Here is a 22,013-nt window from a genome sequence, read left to right as displayed (position 1 = left end):
GAAAATGTGATGACGGGGCTGGGGTTGTGGCTCAGCGGTAGAGTGCTTGCCTGGTATGTGTGAGGCACTGGGTTCAATCCTCAACACCACATAAAAATAAATAAATAAAATAAAAGTATTGTGTCCATCTACAACTAAAAATATTTAAGAAAAAAAATCAAAGAATATGTGATGACAATTTCAAAGGGATAGGTTCCTCCATTGCAGTTGTCACCATCACCACCAACACCCTCATCACTGTGAACATTATCCATTATCATGGAATTGTGTTGTGAAATTTCTCCGCACTATTTTAATAAACCTCCTCTTTCACATGAGTTGTGCCTTTTGCACATGCTAGTTCCTTTGCTCTGAACATCCTTCTCTGCCCTTTTTTGTTAACACCAACCTGAATTCCAAAGAGCGTTTCAGACATCCCTTCTCAGGAGAAGACTCTACTGACTCTGTCCTTCTCTCTCCCCTAACCTTGCTCTGTTACCAAACTGCAAGTTCTGGGAAGACAGAAACCATATGACTTCTTGCTCACTAGGGAGAGTAGAGCACACAGCATCCTGCACAACTCATGGGACTTTGCATTTGATCAATGCAGTAGGTCATCTCTTTTACCATAAGTTAGAAGTCAGGATTCTATTCCAGTACTTTTCTGTCACCACTATTATTTTACCTCCTCCTCTGCCTTCTTGCTCCTTTTCCTTCTCATTACAACAGCATAGTGTAGTGTTAAAAGTGATGGTTTCATATTTAGACTACTTGGGTTTGAATCCAGATAGTTGCATGCAAAATGCTAAGTTTGCAATAATCATTTTTACTAAGTTGCCTTCATCCCCACTTACAAGGGTGGGCTGTGTAATACCAGGTATTCTGTGTGTCATTTGAATTAGGCACTGGAACCCATACTTTAACAATGCTGATTTGGAGAGGGCTATAACATATATGAAGAATTGAATGAAATATATCACACTATCAGTTTCCTAATGCCATGAAAAAGAAAAAAAATACCAAAAACCAATTAAGCCACTGATGGTGATAGAAGAAAGAGTCTAGGTAGGGGGGGCTTCAGCAAATGCGGAAAATTTGGGGGCTGCTTGAAAGGTTTTAGGTTAGGGTATAATGAAACCTTGGATCCACTGCCCTGAGAACAGGCAAAGGCTGAAGGCTGTGGAGGAGAGAGATAAATGGTACCTAGAAAAAGTTCTAGAAGTAGATGGCACATATTGATAAAGATGTGGAGTATAATGAGAATTCACTGCAAATACAGAGATTGATCCAAAGGCTTGATAGCAAAGATAATTATTGGCTAACAGGATGATGGATTAGGATAAATCATGGTTTTCTGGTTGCTTTTTTTCCTCTTATGATTAATGTTTTCAAGGGTACATTGTACTAATACGCTGAGTATTTCATCAGCCTTAAATGAGATGACAATTTTAATAATCAACCAACAAAGAAGACTACGAGGAGTTTCAAAAACTGTCTTAAATTGATGAAATTTATCACACAATGACAAACTCTGGATTTATAAGGTCAATATGCACCAAGTAAATGAGAAAATTTTATATATTTGTCTACATGTTGCAAAATAGAGAAAAATCAACATATCCTAGAAATTGGTGCTATAATTGCAGGTTTAATTTTACCAGTGGTTACATTTCTCATAGTTTCCTGTGTTGGAGTTTATGGCTTGGGAATGAATGACCACAGAATTAGCAATTATCCTGTAATTTTAAAAGTGCGGTCAAATTTGTTTCTGTTAGCATTAAGTTTTCCACTTGCATAAAAACTTACTATACAAGGTATTTGGAGAAAATAGAACAATCTTGTGTTCCCTAGTGTTAGAAACTAGTGAAGATAATGATATCATTAAACTCAATATCCTCATTAAAAAAAAAAGAGTGATGATGGCTGATTTGTATCTCTAAATAGCTACATTAATTAAATCCCACTCTCTTAACAACACTAATATTTGGGGAGAGTAAAATAATTTGTAAATGTTAATTTTGCACAATAAAACTAATTAAGATTATTTTAGACATTCTTTTTATGTATGGTACAGGATGGCTTAAAATTAAAAGCCAGAATTCCTTGGGAAGTATTATTTTACCAAGAGTAAGCTCACATCCTAATTGTTCTGTAAGTTTCCCTTGATTCTAATTCCTTAGGGCAGGAAAATTATAGTCATCTCTTTATACATATGACTCTGCCAGGTGCAGAATAAGTACCTGATGAAAATTTGTTGATAAGGATAAATACATCTATGGTGCTGAAGTTCAAGTTCTAAAACACTGACTTAATGGCTAACTGCCATGGAAAGTGTTATGGTTGGAATATGGATCGTTCCCCCCAGCCCCCCCCCCCAAAAAAAAATCTCCTGTGTTAATGCAGGAACATTCAGAGAGAAGATAATGGGAATGTGAGAGCTATAACCTGATCAGTTCATTCTAGTTTTATTGACTGGGTGGAACTCTAGGTAGGCGGGGCATGGATGCATGAGGTATGACATACCCTGAAAGGATTCATCTTCTCTGTGGCTCCTTCCTGTACCCTCTTTCTGCCTCCTTTTTGCCCTGAGGAAAACAGCAGTGCCCTTCTCCCATGGTGTTCTGCCTCATCCTGGACATGGAGCAGTGGAATTGGTGGTCTGTGGGCTGATACCTCTGATGCAACAAAATCAAATAAAATTTTCCTCCTCCAAGTTGTTCCTGTCAGGTATTTTAGTCACAGTGATGCAAAGTGAACTGAAATAGAAGGGATGGTAATTAGGGAGATCTGGATTCAATATCAAAGAAAATATCCGTTACATCATTTTTTTCCCCACTCAAATGTGCCCTGGTTTCCTTAAGCAAATGGGTGGACATGTGCCGTAAAGGAGAGCAGAACTTTGACACTATAATCTCTCTAGACTTGGGGTTCTCTCTGCAATAGGCTGGTGCTGGTCTGTGTAATCTTTCAGTGATGCCAGGTGGGTGTGGCATCTACTTCCTTTAAGAGAACCCGGGAGGTTGTCTGTCAGTCAGTGCTGGGATGAAGTGGCTAGGTATAGCATATATGTCTTCTTCCTAGCTGCCTGGAAGATGGAGAATAAAATGTATTGGGAGGGGCAAGTGTTCTCCCCTCCACGGGAGTTTGAAAAAGCAAATAGCTTGAATGATAATGAGGCTGAGTAGAAGTTTACTTACTTATGTTACAAGGCAGGCAGAGATATTTTACTTCTCTCACTGATGAATGCAAATCCAGCCCCTAAAGGACTGCCTTGACCATTATAACCATTAGCCTGCTGCAGGTTGCAGAATACCACTAGTTCTTTGGGCGGTGGTATAATTAGCTTGTTTGAATTTGAAAGTAACAAAGATTCATTTTCCTCCTTGATTCTGAATGCAATATATAATGATTGCAAATATTTTGTAGAATACAAAAAATACATAAACAACATAAAAACTACTTGGATAGAATCCAGAAAATCATGACATATTAACATTTCAGAATAGTTCCTTCTTTTTTCCATAAATAAATTAATGAATAATTACTTAAAAGTAAGTAAATAAAGTCATAATGTACGTTATGTTTTTAACCTTATATTTTCCTTCTTGATATATTGTGACTATTGTCCAGTATCCTTAAAATTTTTTTTGAAATGCTCCACAGAACAGTTATACTTATCAAAACTCTATTTTTGATCATTTTATAGCTTTGGAATTACAAATAATGCAATGATGAACCTCCTTGTGTATAAATCTTTGAGCACTTTTCTGAATATTTTCTCATGGAACATTTTCTACAGAACTTACATTTTTAAAAAATTTATAATCAGGCAAAAATGCTCTTTTAAAAAAATCTTTAAAAGGATTGTCTTCTAAAATACCACTGACCACACACGCACACGCAGACTTACAGTAAAAATGATTTAATAAATTTAAGAACACCTGAGGCCTATCTCAAAAGCTTTTGTGGCGTACTCCTCTTTTCTCTTAGACGTTCTGTGCAGTCACCAATGAATTGTGACTAGACTAGTCTGAGAAAGACACTTCATTTAAAAAAGCATCACCTGGGGTGAGGTTACCCTGGAGAGTGGTGAATTCATGATATAGTGAGAATAATGAAGTGAAGTCCAATTTGAAAAAAACCTCTCATTCCTTATTTTACTTTCTTTTACCTTAAGGAAAAAAAGGGGAAGCCAATTTCTGAACCTGATTGAGATTTTCCAAAGGCTGGCATAATGCTCATTTGCCCTCAGCCTGGCACTACTGGAGTTCTTTATTTTAAACTTTGTGGTCCTGTCCTTCACTGGAGACACAAAAAAAAGAGTAATCAAACCTGCCCTCAACAAAGGTTTTGTCTCAACAAAGGTAGTTTTGAAGAGAAGTGAAGAGTTTAGCAAATTGCCAGGTGTTGAATTCCACCCATGACATTGAACAGCTTTCAAAACTAGAAGAAAACAGATTTTATTTTGGTAAACAGTAAGCCTGCCACAAGCCTCCACCAAACTCCATGGGGAGAACCTGTCTCATGGGACTGCTTCCCAAGCCTGCCCTAATGTATCTGAGCTGGGTCAGCAGCTTGGAGACCCAGAATGGTGGTAAGCAGAAGAGACAACTGAGAAGCATTAATATTCTCAAAGAATCTCAGCACTGGACTAAAAGAATAGTGAGCCCTTTGCTCCATTTATGCATCATCAATATCAGGTCAGAACCTTAGGCCTATGAACAGTAAAGCCAAGATAGAGGATATGTTGGGAAAATGTTGAATCCCAGTTCTTCCAGCCATTCTCCTCCTTTATCCTATTTTGATAACTTAGTTTTTCTCACATGGTCTCTGTTTTTTTTTTTTTTCTTCCCCTGCTTTATTAGGATTTTTCTCTCTGGAAAGAATTTGATAGGCTTATTACTCCCACACTTTAGCAGAAGGTGGAGATTGATAAGCTGGTGAGGCTAGCATGTCTGACTTACTCTGAAATTCTAGGTCCTTTCTTCTTATGAAGAGAGTAGCAATGACTCTTTTTCTGCCATATTTGAAGAACGGAAGTTTTCTAGAGAAAATGAAATGGGGCAGAGTAGGTTAATAAGCATTTCAAGTTACAAATACTTTAAAACTCTTGCGCAACATAAGGATATTCTGTGTGCATCTGTTTGAAGCCAAGAATAGAAGAAGAAACCAAGGCCTGATATAATAATTATTCAAATTGATCTGCAGACATGATTTTTTCTCTTTTTATCTCTTTTTACGGATGTCTTTAAAATCTAATTCTTTGAATAGTGTTGTTAACTCATCTGGATTAGCATAAAGACTCACTTTGGAGTTTATAATTCCACTATTATTGTTTCTTTGATCTTCAGTCCAGCTCATATAGAAGTTATTCAGAGTCAACAGGAGGGGTGTTCTACATTGCTAACAGCATATATTCTCCATCAGCTAAAAAGTATTGCCCTTGAAACATACAGTAATTCTAATAGGTAATAGAATTGTATGTTACATTTTTTTAATGTATCATTTTTTAAATTCAGTTACCAGAGATGTGATTAACTACAACCTGGCTAGGAAATCATAACTGATGGAGATAACTCATTTATTAAACATCTTAAACCCCGACACTCCAGATTGGGGAGATGAGTTTGGGAAGAGGAAGCACTGATGTGAGTCAGGCCTGGCAATCTGCTGAAGGTGTGCCTACTGACAGTGGAGGACAGCTAGGTTGGAGCCCAAAGGCAAGAGTCTCAGTGAGTTGGTGGTTCTGATAGGTTTTAATATCTTTTCCCAAGAGAAGTTGATATTTACATTCATTTCCTCAAATTCAAGGTTTTAGATAATCTCTCCATGGCTATGAGGAAATGAGAAGAATAAAACCAGGAGATGATATCTCTTTCAGTTTTATGGAATCTGCCATTGAACTTTCTGGCCATGTGAGAAGAATTTGTTTCTTTGTTCTGATATGGCCTGATGTCAGCAGGGGGGCATTCAGCCCAGCATGGTTGTCACTCCCTGCCAGGTGTGCACTGTCTGCTTGGATATTGAGTCACACTTTGAAGTTCATCCATATTGATCATCTCATACTGGAGTTAATTATTTCCAAGACTCTGAGGTCAGGGTTTGCTGTGCGTTCATTTGGGGTCAACCTAGACTTGTGGATGCATAGGATGGTTACTTTTTCCCTACAGACTAGAGAGAGATTTTCAAACATTCTTTGGTGGTAGAATCTTTAGGTCAGACAACTTCTCAGGAACCCCAATATATAAAATAGATAAAGGTGCTTGTTCTCTGGTACCCTTAGTGTCCAGCCATGGTCTTTATCCAAAGAAACAGTATGAAGCCTCCTTGCGGAGAAATACACTAACCAAAGTGGAAAATTCCTCTCCAAATTTGTACGTGAGCAGAACCTGCTTGTGCTAAGTGGTAGCACATGGAAAGAACCTGGCAACATTGAGGAATGTCATAGGAAGCAAGTCTATGAGACTTATTTTTGTGTTTACTGCAGGGATGTTGTTAAGGATGTGGTTGCTGACATCCCACAGTGTTTCCTTTATGAAGATCTGCTGAAGAAATGTTTCTCTTCCCTCAGGACTGCAATTAACCACATTTCTCCTGAGCAGCTGGGAAGCTTACATCTTATAGGTACTGTACATTATAGGCTATCTTTAGGTTGCCTATAGGACAGGCCTCTCAAACTTTTACTGCACTGGAATCCTCTGGGGATCTCTTTAAATGCAAATTTCCAGGCTCACCCCAGAACAATGACATCAGAATCTCAGGAGGGGGAATCAACATTTCTTAGAAGTTTTCTGGGTTATCTCAATGTGCACTCGGGGCTGAAAACCACTATAACCAGGCCTTATTGCATTATTTTTTTCTATCCAGTTGCTCAATTGTTCATTCCTTATATGTCTTTGTTAATCTTATTTTTTTTAATGATTGGCTATGACATATGTCTGCATGTTAATTGATGATGATTAAATAAATGTTTAGGAATAATCACCTTATTTTAAAGTAAAATTTAGTTCTTCTTACAACTTTAGCACATGTGTTAGTTTGGCTCCTCCAAGCAGCAGATGCCAAGATGGGATTAAAATGTGCAAGAAATTTACCAACAAAATACTTGGGAGGGAAAATGACAGGGAGCTGGAAATGGCTTGGAAAACTATCAAGGCTAGATGTTGGTCTGACCTCTGGGAAGGAGAGAGCAAAGGAATAAAGTATGGGTGAAGAGTCTCACATCATGACAGCTTTAGGTAAGGTTGGCAAGCCTGCTGGGAGCCTTAAGCAAAAGTCCTCAGTCAGAGGAGCTCAAGGCTCCCAGGGAGAGGTCAGATAGAGGGCCCTGCCCTACTTGGCCATTATCTGGGAACACCTCAGGGAAGGGTGGCCTTGTGCTAATTATCACCTGGGGCCATCAGTCTCTGATATTACAGTTAGAGAGCTGAGAAGCATATTGCTGCGGCAGTCACTGTGCATCATCTGAATTCCTTTTCCACTTTGAGTCCATCATTTGTGTTTAGAAATAGCAAAAGATTGGGATGAGGAATGAGGCTATATGATAGGAGGAGGAAAGAAAGCTGCAGGGTGAATAGAGTGACAGATAGGGATGTGAGAAGGTGCCTGCAAGGAGCAGAGGGGCATTAAATGGGGCATTAAATGGGGCATTAGTCCTGGTTCATAACAGATCAAAGGGAAAGATGAAGAGTGGGGGCATGAATGATTGCTGGGAGAAGAGTCAATGAACAACTTGGGCAAGGAGTGAGAAAGACTGTGTTGGTTAAATCCCAATAGAGACTGATTAAACTATGGGTATCATTCACTCATAAAAATTGGAGGCAGATGTCAACCTGGGGCGGGGGTACCTCACCCCACTATTCAAGAAAGGCCTGTGGGAACTTTAATACTGAGAAACATACTTTATTTCTTTAGCCGTGGTTCCTATCCTGGTTTCATGTTACAATCATTTGGAGATCTTAAATATACTGATGCGGGGGGGGGGGGGGGCTAACAGAATAATTAAAGGAATATTTTTGAGAGGAAGTGCACACATCAGTATCTTTAAAAAGTACCACAAGTGATGCTAATGATAAGCTCAGAATTAGCCTCTTTACTCAATCCAGACATTATGAACAAAGCCTGTCAGGACAAGGAGTAAAATGTGCATTTACTCACGTGAATATCTGAGAATAATTTGAGAGTATGGGAATTGTATAAGGTGCTTCAAAGTGCTGAGATTATAACATTTAAATAATCTATGAAAACCGTATTTGCAGCCTGACTCTTCCCTGTTTGCATCAAAGACCATAATAAAAACATTATCTGCTCTGCCACACCAAAATTATGGGAAAAACCACTTCCCACTCCCTTCTCACAGTCTTCTGGAGGCAGGGTGAAATGGGTTTCCAGTTCTTAACAGGCCAAAACAGATCAGAATCAAGAATGTACAGGTCCACTGCACAGAGAACAGAACCAAATATAGTCATTCCTCCATATCCACAATGGATTGTTTCTAGGACCCCCTGTAAATACCAAAATTCTTGCATGTTCAAGTCCCTTATATAAAATGGTGGAGTACTGCATAATACATATGCACATTCTCCTGTATACCTTAAGTCGTTTCTTGATTATTTATAATACCTAGTATAGTATGAATGCTATGCAAAGAGTTGCTATACTGAATTATTTAGGTACTAATGACAAGAAAAAAATGCCTGTACACATTCAGTAGAAATGCATTAAAAATATTTTCTATCTTTAGTTAGTTGAATTTGTGCGTGGGGAACCCCTGGATGCAGAGGGCCAGCTTTACCTTGCTCAGGGTTTGTTTCAACAATCATCCATGAAATACCCAATGCCATGAGGAGCACTGCAGCAGAGATGTCAAAGAACAGGACAACTAGTGGTCCTCCCTTAACATCCAGGTGCAGCCCAGCCCTACTTGAGAACAAGAAGGCTTGGAGATGCAAATTGTAAAAAGACAGGGCCTTCACAATGGAAAGGGGAATCCCATCTGGAGAGAGATGAGCCACCTAAAGGTAGTTGGCCAGTAATTGAAAGGTGAATGACATTCGTGTGGTAGTTTAAGCTTCAGTCTTAATAAGTCTGCAATCATTAATTAATTGAGAGCATTCTATGTGCTAGACATGGTGCAAGATACTGCAGCTGATTTCAGAGGGGAAGGCCTGGGAATTTGTTTCATCTAATTTTGGGGGATTCCCTGGTGCTGACATGGAGAAAGTTATCTCTTTTGTCCTGAAAAGTTCCTGTGGTAGGGAGAATAATGGTCCTTAACCAAAAGGTCCTAATCCCCTAAACCCAAGGCTAGGTTGCATGGTTGCACTGTGTAACAAAAGGGAATTTGCAGATGGGATGAGTTAAGACCTTAAGATGGAATTATCCAGGTGGGTCAAATCTAATTGCTTGTGTTCTTAAAAGAGGGAAACCTAGTTTAGCCGAGAGAGAGAGAGAGAGAGAGAGAGAGAGAGAGAGAGAGAGAGAGAGAGAGAGAGAGAGAGAGAGAGAGGTGTGTGTGTGGGGGGGGAGGGAGGGAGGAGAGGGATGTGGGTGGGGAGGTGGGGGGTGGGATGGAAGTCACCAAGAAGAAGGGGCAGAGAGATAGCAGTGACCTGCCATTGTTGGATTTGAAGATGGAGGAAGGAGCCAAGAGCCAAGTAGTGCAAGCTGTCTTTAGAGGTTGAAAAGAGCAAGGAAAAGTCTTCCATGAAGTTTCCAGAAACGAATGTAATCCTGCCGCCATCTTGATTTTAGTTCAGTGAGACCTGTGTTGGATTCTGACCTATAGAATTTATAAGATAAAGAATTTGTGTTGTTATAAGCCACTATATTTCTAGTAGTTTGTTATAGCATCCATAGGAAACTAGTATAGTCACTGAAGGGTCTGCAACCATTTGTAGAAAGAAGGTTTTCTTTCTACAAATGCTTGATTTTCAACTATTTTTAAAGTTTTTATTTTGAGATCATTTCAGACTTACAAAACAATTGCAAAACAGAACACAGTTCCTTTCACTTAGTTTTTCATAATGTTAACATCATACACAATAGTAGTAAAATGATCAGTATTAAGAAATTAAGACTGATATAATTCAGTTAACTTAAGACTTGGTTGAGATTTTACCAATTTTCCATTTTCTACCAAGGACTTTTCCTTCTTGTTACCGGATGGCACTTTGCATTTATTTGCCATGTCTTTTTAGTCTCCTTGAATCTGTGAGTTTACCAGAATTTTCTTGTCTTTCATGACCTTGACATTTCTGAAAAATGTTGCTATTTTCTAAAATGGCCTCATTTTGGATTTGCCTGATATTTCTCATGATTATTAGGAAGAATCCCACAGAGGACAAGTGCTTTTCTCAATGCTATCAGTTGTACACAGGGATGATTTGTCTTTTAACTGATGATGTTAACTTAGTTCACTTGGCTACAGATTTTACCACTGAAAAATTAAAATTAATACAAGGGTATTTTGGGAGATATACTTTCAGCCTATGCACATATCCTGTTTCCCCTTAAATATTTTCCCACTAGCTTTATCATTCACCAGTGAATCTTGACCATAATAATTACCACTGTGGTCTAATCATGGGACTTTAGTTCCTTTATTCCTTCTACATTTATTAATGGGACTTGTAAGGAAAAGCTATTTCTTTTCTGCCATTTATTTATTTATTTATTCAGTTATTTATTTATATCAGATGGACTCAAGAATATTTATTTCATCTTTTGGCTTAGGACCCAATGCTATCATTATTTATTTTGTGTCTCAAATTGATTCAGATTTGGTCACTGGAATCTTTCTGAAGTAGGCCCTTGTGAACTTTCAATATATGCTCAGTCTTTTTTAAAAAAAACAACACTGCTCATTTTGTATTTGCCCTGCCCAGCTTTGAATTCAACCACCTCTACAAGGAATGCCCTGATTCTTTAGGTGGTGCACACCTGTTATCCCAGTGGCTTGGGAGGCTGAGGATTGTGAGTTCAAAGACAGCCTTAGCAATTCAGCAAGGCCCTGAGCAACTCAGTGAGACCCTATCATTAAATAAAATATTTTTTAAAATAGGTCTGGAGATGTGGCTCAGTGGTAAATTCCCCTGAGTTTAATATCTGGGACCAAAAAAAGAAAGAAAAAGTTTAAAAAAGAAAATAACATCTAGAAACCAAGATCTGGGTACCAGAAGTGCTCACTGCTACTGGGATGTTACTGTTGTTACTGTTTCCAGACCCTCCCCCAACTAGAGATATATATGTATGCCAACCTATCCATGCACACATTTATACACACACACACACACACATACATACACACAGAGATATATATGTACCTGTGTGTGTATATGTATTTTTAAGAAAAATAGTTTTACACTGTTTTCTCCAAATACAATCCAACACCACTAGATTTATTCTACCTTTGTTTTTCTTATTTAGAACTTGTTTCTCTGGTTGTGAGAAACCTGGACCTCTTTATCTATAATATCCTTACTTATTAGCTCAACCCTATTATGCTTATAAAACAGCTTTGGAATTGTAAACCTGTATCCCTGTGAGGAACAAATTTACCAACCCAAATATAGTGTTTATGTGCTATATCCTTTTTGTGTTTAGCTTTATAGCACCCAGTCAAAACACTTCCAAGGATATTTAAGTCAATTGCTTTCTTCCCCACTGCTTAATTTTTTAATCTTGATTCATGAAATTTTGTATTATCTTAAGATATGAAACAAATTGCAATTTGTTCACTTTCAAGTGCTCAACTTGAAAACATCTCTTTTGAGCTGAACTAGTGCTTTTGGACTTATTCCAGCTTGGTCTCAGAGCTGGAAATCTGGGGCTCTAACACTTTGACGCTCAACCCTTTTAGCTGTGAGACAAGTTAAATTAAATCACCGTGCAGCACTCATCAGCCCTGGACAGCTTTGACAGCTCCAGCCTTGCCAGGTCATTGGCCAAGTATCTTACTCTTTTAGCTAGATCACAAGCTTCCTGAAGGCCATGTAAGTGCTAATTCAGTCTTTACATTCTTTGAGTATTCTACTTAGGCCACAGCAGATGCTCGAATATTTTTGACATCTTTAGCTATGCTGAATCTGAGTACAAGACTATGAATGCTGTGTGTGATGGGTTTTGTGCCAGGAAGGTGAAGGCATTTTCTTTTTCGCTCTGGAAAATTCTTCCCTTCATCCCCAGCTGTTCCCCCCTTGCCTGGATAGTACTTCTGGTGGGCCTGCTTAGACTTTCCTCTCCCCTCTACTGTTACTCGCAAGCCTGTCTCAAACTTTCTGTGCAGATCTAGGAAAATGAGATACACCCTCCAGATAGAACTTAAAACACTGCCGTGTAGTCATGACTTTCTTGCCCATCTCCCTCAGAAGGTAGTCAGCGTTTTGAGTGCCGGCTCTGGGTCTTCCTCATCTTGACATTCCCGAGCAAATGGCCTGTCAGGAAAAGATACTGAGCAGGTGCTCGTTGAACAAATGGGTAACATCTGTGATAAAAGGAGTAATATTATAGGTTCATTAACATGTAGCATCTGGTCACAGGAACAGGGCGCTTGACAAAAATTAGAGACCTGCAAATAAAGCCCAAGTGTGAATCCATTTAACTTATGGGCAGAGGACTCATTGGAAAAGAAAAGAAAAGGAAAGAAACACCCAAAAAACGAAATAAAGCTTATCTAGCAATAATTATGTGCCAAGAATTATCTGATACTTTGTACATATTATTTCTTTTTAATCCTCAACCATCTAAATCAAGCCAGTTTTTGTCACTGCACACAAGAGATACAGCTAGTACTGGGGATGAGTGATTCATAATCTGTGTTCTCGCAGTTCTTTTTTTTTAAAAGACTTTTTTTTTTTTTAGTTGTAGATGGGCACAATACCTTTATTTCATTTATTTATGTGGTGCTGAGGATCAAACACAGTGCCCCATGCATGTGAGATAAGCACTGTATCACTGAGCCACAACCCCAGCCCTGTTCTCACAATTCTTAAGTGATGACTCCACATTTCAATCCACTTCCATCTTCTTCCAAAGTCAATATGCTTCTTGGTGTACCATGTTATCTTGAGGGAAATAAAGGCATTAAATTAATTTGTTAAGTTGCTAGAAAAACAAATCAAAGGGCTTATTTTGTAAAATAATAATAATTATTAAAAACACAAAAATTCTTAAACTGAGGTCAAAGCTGCATTTGATTAGCAAAGTAGGCAGGGGCCAAATCTACTACTATTGCCCTTGAAAGTCTCCTAAATGATAACTGAAATCCTTGAATAACACTATTTAACTTCTAATACACATTTACAGGATAAAACTTAGAAAGATCAAAATTGGCAGGCTCTTGGACATCTAATATAACCATCAGAAGTTTTCTTTTTTTCTTTTGTCTAGAATACATGTCCTGTCACTCTTGTCTCCAGAAGATTCGAATAGCCAAAGATTCATGATATCAATTGATTTTGGTGTAAGAATCCAACTGGGCAAAGGATCTCCTTTGATTTCTATGGTCTCATTGGATGGCAGAGCTAAATATCAACTCCTAGAATGTGGTACAACTTTTATGGATCTAAATTTGACTCCATGGGACTCAGCAGGAAGCAATGAGGAGTTATTTTATTTTTTTGAGGTACCAGGGAGTGAACTCACGGGCACTTGACCACTGAGCCACATCCCCAGCCCTATTATGTATTTTATTTAGAGACAGGGTCTCATTGAGTTGCTTAGTGCCTCACTTTTGTTGAGGCTGGCTTTGAACTCTCGATCCTCCTGCCTCAGCCTTCTGAGTCACTGGGATTACAGGCATGCACCATTGTGTCTGGTGAGGATTTATTTTTTAATGCTCCACATTTTTCAAATACATTTTTCACAAACCACATATTTGTTCTGCAAATTATTTTGATTAGAACGAGGAAATCTGTTATAGTTCAAAATTTTCACCCAATACTGTGTTGCAAGTAACTTTGTCTCCTAGCCAACTTGGTGTGCTTGGCAAGCAATTTGTCAGCACTAGCATCTTCAAATGAAACATCAACTTTCACTTCCCCACAAATGATTATTCTTCCACTTCAGAGGACACTCAACTCCTAGCCCCCAAAGTTAGACATGCGAGAGGTCAAGCCAATGCTTCCCAAGACTGGTGTTCCATTCAATGATAGATGGTTTTACTCAGTCACAAAGCTGATTAAAATGTTTTATTACATCCTTGTGACAAAATTTTTTTTAAAGCAAAGAATAATTAATAATTAATGAGGAAGTAGAAAATGATTTAAATCACTTACTGGATAGGGAATGTAAACAAGTTAAAACCATTAGACAGAAATGTGGTTAGCAGTTATTTGCAATTCTTCCTTCTCTAAATCCAGTCTACCTAAAGAATCACATCTGAAGTCATAAACGCAAATTTTTTTTTTGTTAAGGAATTAAAAAAACAACAACTTGGCTTTCTTTCTTCTTCTTTCATGCTCATATAAAAGCATTTTGGATGATTAAGTACATGAAAAGAGACTGAAAATTTAGAAAATAATCTAAATTTAGAAGAAAATTATGGGGCTCCTTTTTTGAACAAGATATGCACATGAAAAATAAAACCCCACGCTTTGAACTAAGAAGCAATTTTAATAGCTTGTTGAAACTAAAGCCTTACAGCTATGCTTGGTAAGCTTTTTTTTAATTCTTTTTTTTTTACTCATGCAAATAAAACCAAGAAAAACACCACCACACAAACTCTACCTCAAACAAGTCTGAGAATGTATTATTTCTCAGAACTCAGTTGAATTTAAAGCTATCTTGTGTGGACTCTGCTTCTAGAAGATTAATATAGGAAATAATTTCAAAAGGATAACACTTTTGCTGAAAATAATTTTCTGGTTTTTCTTTCTTATCATGACCAGGCCTTAGACTTTGCTGTACTCATTCCTAATTCCTTCTCTCCTCTCTTCTTCTCTTCTCTTCCCCACCCCTCTCCATCTTTCTTCTTTCCCTCCTGCCTTCTGTATTTCAGGTCTAGATCCTAAGAGGGTTCCTTGTATGCAATACACACTGAATACATTTTTTGGAGTGCATTCATGAGTTCCAGGGGTGGGAGTGGGGGTGAAGGATGTTAAAGCCTCCTTGTTGCATACAGGCAAAATCATAACTCAGGTTTTCTCCATGCATAAGCCAGGCCTCCATTCAAAGGCATTAATCCTATTCAAGTCACCAGTGCATTACTGTAGCCCTTACATACCAGTAACACTTGTGCATCCACTCAGAAATCATCATGGAAACATTAGAGTTAAATAAGTTCCCAGCAAAACAAACACCGAACAGCCCTCCAGTTCCTCATTAGAGGTGCAAAAGATTACATTTACTGATTACCATCAAAAAAAGAATTTCAGGGAGCACTTTTCCCCATACTCCACTATAGATCTCATGCATGAGTGTGCAAATGTGCACATACACATGTCACTTATGAATGCCAGCTGTTTACATGCCCGGCACAGTCTAGCAATCAGTTGTTATGAGAAAGGATTTGTTACAAGCACTTTTGTTTCTCTGTAGCTGTCACCTGCTTATCTTTTTTCTTCTTGGGGTACATTCCTAAAGAATTTTCTTCAATTTTCCACAGCCAGCTATCTGTTTGATTATGGATTTTTCATGTTTATGGATTTTTCTCTCTTGGACTGAATCACATAAATCCAGGTCCTGCCAACTTTTAGTATGACAGTAAGTGGTAGAGTTAGGAGGATCAATTGGGGATACCATACAGCAGGTTTCAGTTAGACTTGGTGTATGACTGAGGCTTCAGAGGAATTGGGGTTCAATAGGCAGAACTGGGAAGGACACACATCATCAAAGAGATTGGGGGTTGCTAGGTCAGGAATATAGAAATAAGTACAGCAGAAACTAAGGCCTAGTTGTAAGGCAGTCCTGGGTTTCTGGGGTAAACTTTTGCTGTTTGTTCCACTAGTTGTCCACTCTCCCTTCCTGTGATTATGGCACTTCAATCTTATTAAGAGATCTGCTCCTCTTTACTATTTGTGATTATGATTTAGGGACACTGACTCCTCCCTGGGGTCCTGAGAGGGGCTTGTGTGCTTAATCAAGCCCAATCATGTATTACCTGCTCTAGCCACTGGGATTGGTTCAGGAAGGAACATGACCCAAATTAGGCCAATATGGGCGAATGACATGGAACTCCAGAGAGATTCTTATAGTGGTTGGGAAGTGGACTCAGTATCTCTGAAATCCCCAAAGGTGTAAGGGCTGAATCTGCTACTACTACTTTATTACCGAATGCACTCTGTGCCTACAGTCACCATGGAGGAAGATAAAATTGTGAAGTTGAAGGAAAGAAAAAATTATATCCTATTGGCTTTGTTTAGACCCCAAATCCAGCTAAACCCAAAGCCATTGAGCACTATCCTTAGACTTTGCCTTTATGTGGATCAGTAAATTCCACTTTTATTTAAGCTAACTTGGGTTTGATCTTTTATCATTTGTAGTCATATGGATTTTTTCTGATACAACATTTCACTGAGTCTGCCTCATTACTGAAGTTATTATTTTTTTTTTTGAGAGAGAGAGAGAGAGAGAATTTTTTAATATTTATTTTTTAGTTTTCGGTGGACACAACATCTTTATTTTATTTTTATGTGGTGCTGAGGATCGAACCCAGTGCATGCCAGAGGAGCACGTTACTGCTTGAGTCACATCCCCCTGAAGTTATTTTTTTAATCCATGTATACCTTTGACCCAAGGTGATTCAGGCTCCATTAGAAAAAAAAATGCTGTATTTGAACAGTTTTTCTCCTATAAGTACCTGTCAGTCATTGTCCCTGGATGTGCCAGGTTGATGGCTGATTGACCATCAGGACGATGCTGGAAGACTTCAAAAGCCAGATACCCTCTAGTAATCACAGCACTTTTGGGTAGATGATCCAAATGACACTCCACATGGGCAGTTCTGGTGTACATGAGCCTGGAGGTCCTGCAGAATGGCTCAGAATTCAAACTCAGAGACCATGGGATGTTCAAGCAATGATGTGCTTCCTTAACACAGTATCCCCAGGACCACAAAGAGAAAAGGTTAAAGTCTTGTAGGTGTTGTCAACCAATCAGTGAGAACATTAGATTCCAGTGGTCATGGGAGGCTTCAAGATTCCTGCATCCCAAGTATCCTTTGGCCCAGTGTAAGAATCACCCCATGGCTCGAGTTTTATTGCCTAGGATCTGTGTGTGGTTTGTGAGGTATACCTCATGGAGTTCTCTGGACTTTCCAGATTGTCTCATAACCTCGGGGTAAGTATTTTCTGACCTGGTTTTTCCTGCTGTTGCTGGTTCAGAGCACATAAGGAATGTGGCCCACTGGCATCCCAGTTCAAGTAGCTGGCTCATTGGAAATTTCTCCCTATATGAGTAAAGAGATGCCTGCCCACAGCTCCTCGTATGCTTCAGCTCATGCTAGAATGTAAACCACACATTGCAGAGTCACATCAAACTTGAATCAGGCACATGTAGAAAGGAACCAGGGCTGGGACCCTACACCTCAGTGTGAAGGGTCATGGGCTATCAGGTGGTGGACCTGATTTCTGTATCATGGATAAGTGGGAACTGCCATGCCATTGTGAAGGGCTGAGATAAGGGCAGTGTTTTGCTGTGGCATTGATGGGCTGAGATAAGACAGGATGTTGGCAACAAGAGACAGGGAGGCAGATGTTAGGGAAAACAGATTTGATAGTAAAAGTGGGGTGACAAGCTTAGTGTCAGATGGTGACAGAACCTAGAGGCCAGGTGGTACACATAATAATCAAGGCCAGGGAGTAGATAACTTGGATCTGGCTCAATAAAAAGGCAAGTCAGTAGAAACAGAGCATGATGGGAAGCAGAACCAGGGACCAATCCCAATGAGTAGACTTGTTTTTCCAGAATGCTGTAGACCACTACAAACATTGATTTCCCCTCAGCATGCTTCAGGTGTTAGTCTAACTGCAGAGATCCAAGACCAGGTTTCCTCCTGAATCCCTTTCTCCCAGGAATCTTGCATGCTTTTCAATATTCTATAAATGAACCCCTGGGAAGAGCTAACCTGGGTGGTTGGCTTCTCCAGGTGCTGGAAAAAAGCAAGAGCTTTTTTTTCCCCAAAGCCTGGAATTTGCAGTGGATCCTTCCTTTCTATACCTACTTAGAATGTCAGTCCTTTGAAGCTTGGAGTTTATTTGAGTCTCATCTATTGCCATCAAAGAAATCATTTTTATGACTTTGTTTTCTGGGGTAATAAGACTTCTTCAAGAATGTGAAATTTCTCAATGTCTATATCTATATGATTGTTTTAGGCAACAGTGTAATATATAACATCCTACATATCTTTTAAGATTTATGTATACTCTTCCTACTTACAAATAGGTTTTGGAGTAACTTGAAAAATAAACATTCATAAACAGAGGTTATTGAAAAAGAACTGTGCAAGAAGAAGAAAGCCATTGGGTTATGTTATCTGATACATCTAAATAAACTAAGTTCTTGGGAGATGCAATCTTTTTTCTTGGTACTAAAAGGAACATATTGTATGTATATATCCTAACACAAAGAACAAAGAAGGACATATTGGATAACATCATCAGTAGCAGTTTTAGAGATGATGCAACTGTGATCATGAGTACAGGCTCTGCTGGCAGATTGCAGAGGTTCAAATCCCAGCTCTGTGGATTTCCCCCTATATGTTCCTGGCCAACTTGCTGAACCTCTCTAGATCTAAATTTTTCTTATTTGTAAAGTGGAGGCAATAATAGAACCAGTGTTATTTCATTTGGGGAAGATTAAATGAGTAGATATATTTAAAAAAGTAAGTACAAGGGGAGTGCCAATCAATAAATGTTACTTCTTGCTATTTTGTATGAATCCTAACTAGACACAGAGGCTCAACAAAGCTCTAGTTCAAAAGTGGTCCAAGGGTCTCTACTGCTGCCTTCTTGGCCTTGAATTCTCTAAGACAGTTTGACTAATGCTCCCTGAGGCCAGGGATTCTTGCCCTTTTTTTTTTTCTCTCCGCCCTTTTTCTCTTTTATTATGCCTGTCAAAATAGTCTTTCCCATATACAGAACCTTCAGGGAATTGACAAATAAATATGGTAAAGTAATTTAAACCAAGGTGTTGTGATAGTTAATTTTATGTGTCAGCTTGTATGTTATGTGCCCAGTGGTTTGGTCAAATATTAGCCTAGATGTTGTGAGGGTATTGTTTAGATAGAATTTACACTTAAATCAGTAGACTTTGAGTAAAGCAGATTGCTCTCCACATGTGTGGACCTCTTCCAATCAACTGAACGCCTTTAGTGTAAACAGAACAAGGGTACCCCGGAGGAGGAAGGAAATCATTCCTACGGACTGCCTCTGGAATCCAGACTGCCATACCACTCTTGGTGTTCTCAATCTGTCTGCCTACCCTTGGGATGTTAAATTTGCCAGCCTCAACAATTGTATAAGCCAATTCCTTGAAAAAAATCACTCTCTGCATACATATGTACAAAAACACATAAACACGTGTGTGTGTGTATATATACATATATATATATATATATATATATATATATATATATATATATATATATACATACACACACATGTATATGTAGAGAGTGGCTCATTAAGGAATTGACTTATTTAATACACACACACACACACACACACACAATTCTTCATTCTGTTTCTCTGGAGAACCTTGACTAATACAGCATGAACACTTATAATGAATAAATTTAGTTTATTTGGTTAACACTTGCATTTTAATAAGAACTCAACTGTATTTTTTATGTTTTGCAGTGCTGGGGATTGAACTCAGGGCTTCATGAATGCTAGGCAAGCATTCTACCACTGAACTGCAAACCCACACCAGACTCCAACTTTAAAATGTGAGTAATATAAACATTTCTAAATATCCTCAGGGAGCCAGTAAGCTACTATCTACTAACCTTGAGATAACTTGGTGGAGGCACAGTCTATTTCCAATATAGGTCCTAGTCCAGGATATTTGGATTTATTTCCTCCTTTCCTGAAACTATGCATTGAACATATAGAAATGACTTTGGTTATTGGCACATACCACACACATTTCTTTTAGTTTGGTTTAGTGTTTGAAAATCATAGTATAAATAAAAAACAGCCTCATGTTGCTCTGTGCATCTGCCTTGAATATCAGTATAATTCACCTATTTGTCATAATCATCCTAACAGCAAGGTAAGCATGAATCATTGATTCCCTAAGAGTAGGAGAGAAAACAAAATCAAATTTTTCTTTGGAACTTCCTGGAGGGAAGCCAATCTTCTTTTAAAAATCAATCAGTCTAAAATCAAAGTCTTTTTTTTTTTTGTAAGCTTTTCATGTGAAAGACTGCCATCAACAAATCCTCCAGAGTCATCATTGTTCTTCCAAGGGTAATATGGTGTTCTTTTAGAAATGGAGGACAATAAGAATATAGGGGTAAGGTGGACCTTGGAAAATAAATAAACTCCATCTGGGGTATGATAAAAGACCAAATAGTTTGGTTTCTACACTGCAGAGTATTATTATGGTGATAGTGTTTTCTCTGCATGAAAATGCAGAAAATTTGTATTCGTTTGTAGAACATAGTTACCATATTTCTTTTTTATTGTTGGTGTTTTGACAGTCACTATCCTCATTCATTCTATCTTACTCATCTGCTCAGTTTTTGGTCCACCTTGTGATATCATGGAGACTGTGTGCTGCAAGAAGCAGGGGTTATGATTCCATATCTTGAAATAGAAGGGAGAGTCAGGCAGGCCTGTCTCTATGAGAACAAGAAAGGAAGTCTGCATTAGAAGAATAATCAGCAGAGATATTTTAAGGAAGGTTCATTGTCTGCGGGGGTGACTCACTCTTTGGGAGAAGACATAGCCACGCTTTGTGAGAGATGGTTGAGAGTTCACTTTTCTGGAAGCAGTCTGGAGAAGGTGAGTGTTGGCTGATGAAGAGATGAGGGAGGATCCCAGAGGGAAAGGTGTCACGTTCCTGGCAACAAAAACACTCAGGGTCACTCCAGGGGAACTGGGCTGTGCGAAATAACCACAGAAGAGACAGAGATACCTTTTTTTTTGGGGGGGGGGTCCTGTGATGGCTCCTCTGACCTTAAGGGTCTGCAAAAAGAGAGAGAGCAAATGCGTGCTGATCCCTTTTATTGAGGAGAAGCCATTCAAATGAGGCAAGGGGTCAGGTTTCAGGAGACTGAGTCTAGCTTCACGAGGTCTGCTGTCAGCAGGTTGACTGACATCTAGGAAGGCCACACCCAAAGGCAGAGCCAGAAAAGAGGACACACAAAGGGCATTTCCATGGAATATTCTATCCCAAACAGACAAAGGGGTAATATCACAAAGGAACAGGTGAGTGTAGCTTGATCCATGGGGCTGCAGGAAGGCATGCCTACGCATGAAGACACATTCTGCTACTTTGAGGATCAGGGCAGTGTCTGGGACCACTATGGATGGGGCCAGATCACCCCCACAGAAAGGTATAAAAAGACCCCTGTTATTAGGGGTTTAGTCTTTAACCGAATTTTAAGGGGTTGGTATAAGATATGTCAAGTACCATAGAGCCAGCAAGGAAAGGTGAACTACTGTTTTATTAGAAAAGAATATCCAGCCAAAGAAACAAAGACATCAAACACTAGATAGGACCTAACTGAGAGATCTGGATGCAAAGGGCTCTCAAAGCCTTTGTGAAAGATGCAAGGTGTAAGGAGGGAAGGAAGGGAGGATGACGGTGCAGAATGCCAAGTCCCCACCTGTAGCAAGGAGCTTTGCCAGAGCTGTGAGCTTGGCATAGGTTAAGTCGTCACTGGTGGGTCCTTCTTCTCTCCTGTGGAAAATTCCCATTCCATGTCTCTATTATTCATAGGTGATGTGAGGGGGAGATTTATCCACTTTTGGGCAGTGGGGAGTCCTTGTAAGGATAAAGTGTGTGTGGACTAGGTCCACTCGATCTTGGCATTTTTGACATTTTGAGCTGGAGAATTTTTGAGGGCTGTCTTGTGCATTATAGGATGT

The sequence above is a fragment of the Marmota monax genome, unplaced genomic scaffold (genome assembly GCF_021218885.2).
Source record: "Marmota monax isolate L192 unplaced genomic scaffold, Marmota_monax_Labrador192_F-V1.1 WCK01_AAM20220418_F8-fsc00011, whole genome shotgun sequence".
In the NCBI taxonomy this organism is placed as follows: domain Eukaryota; kingdom Metazoa; phylum Chordata; class Mammalia; order Rodentia; family Sciuridae; genus Marmota; species Marmota monax.
Note: the sequence above shows the minus strand (reverse complement) of the source record.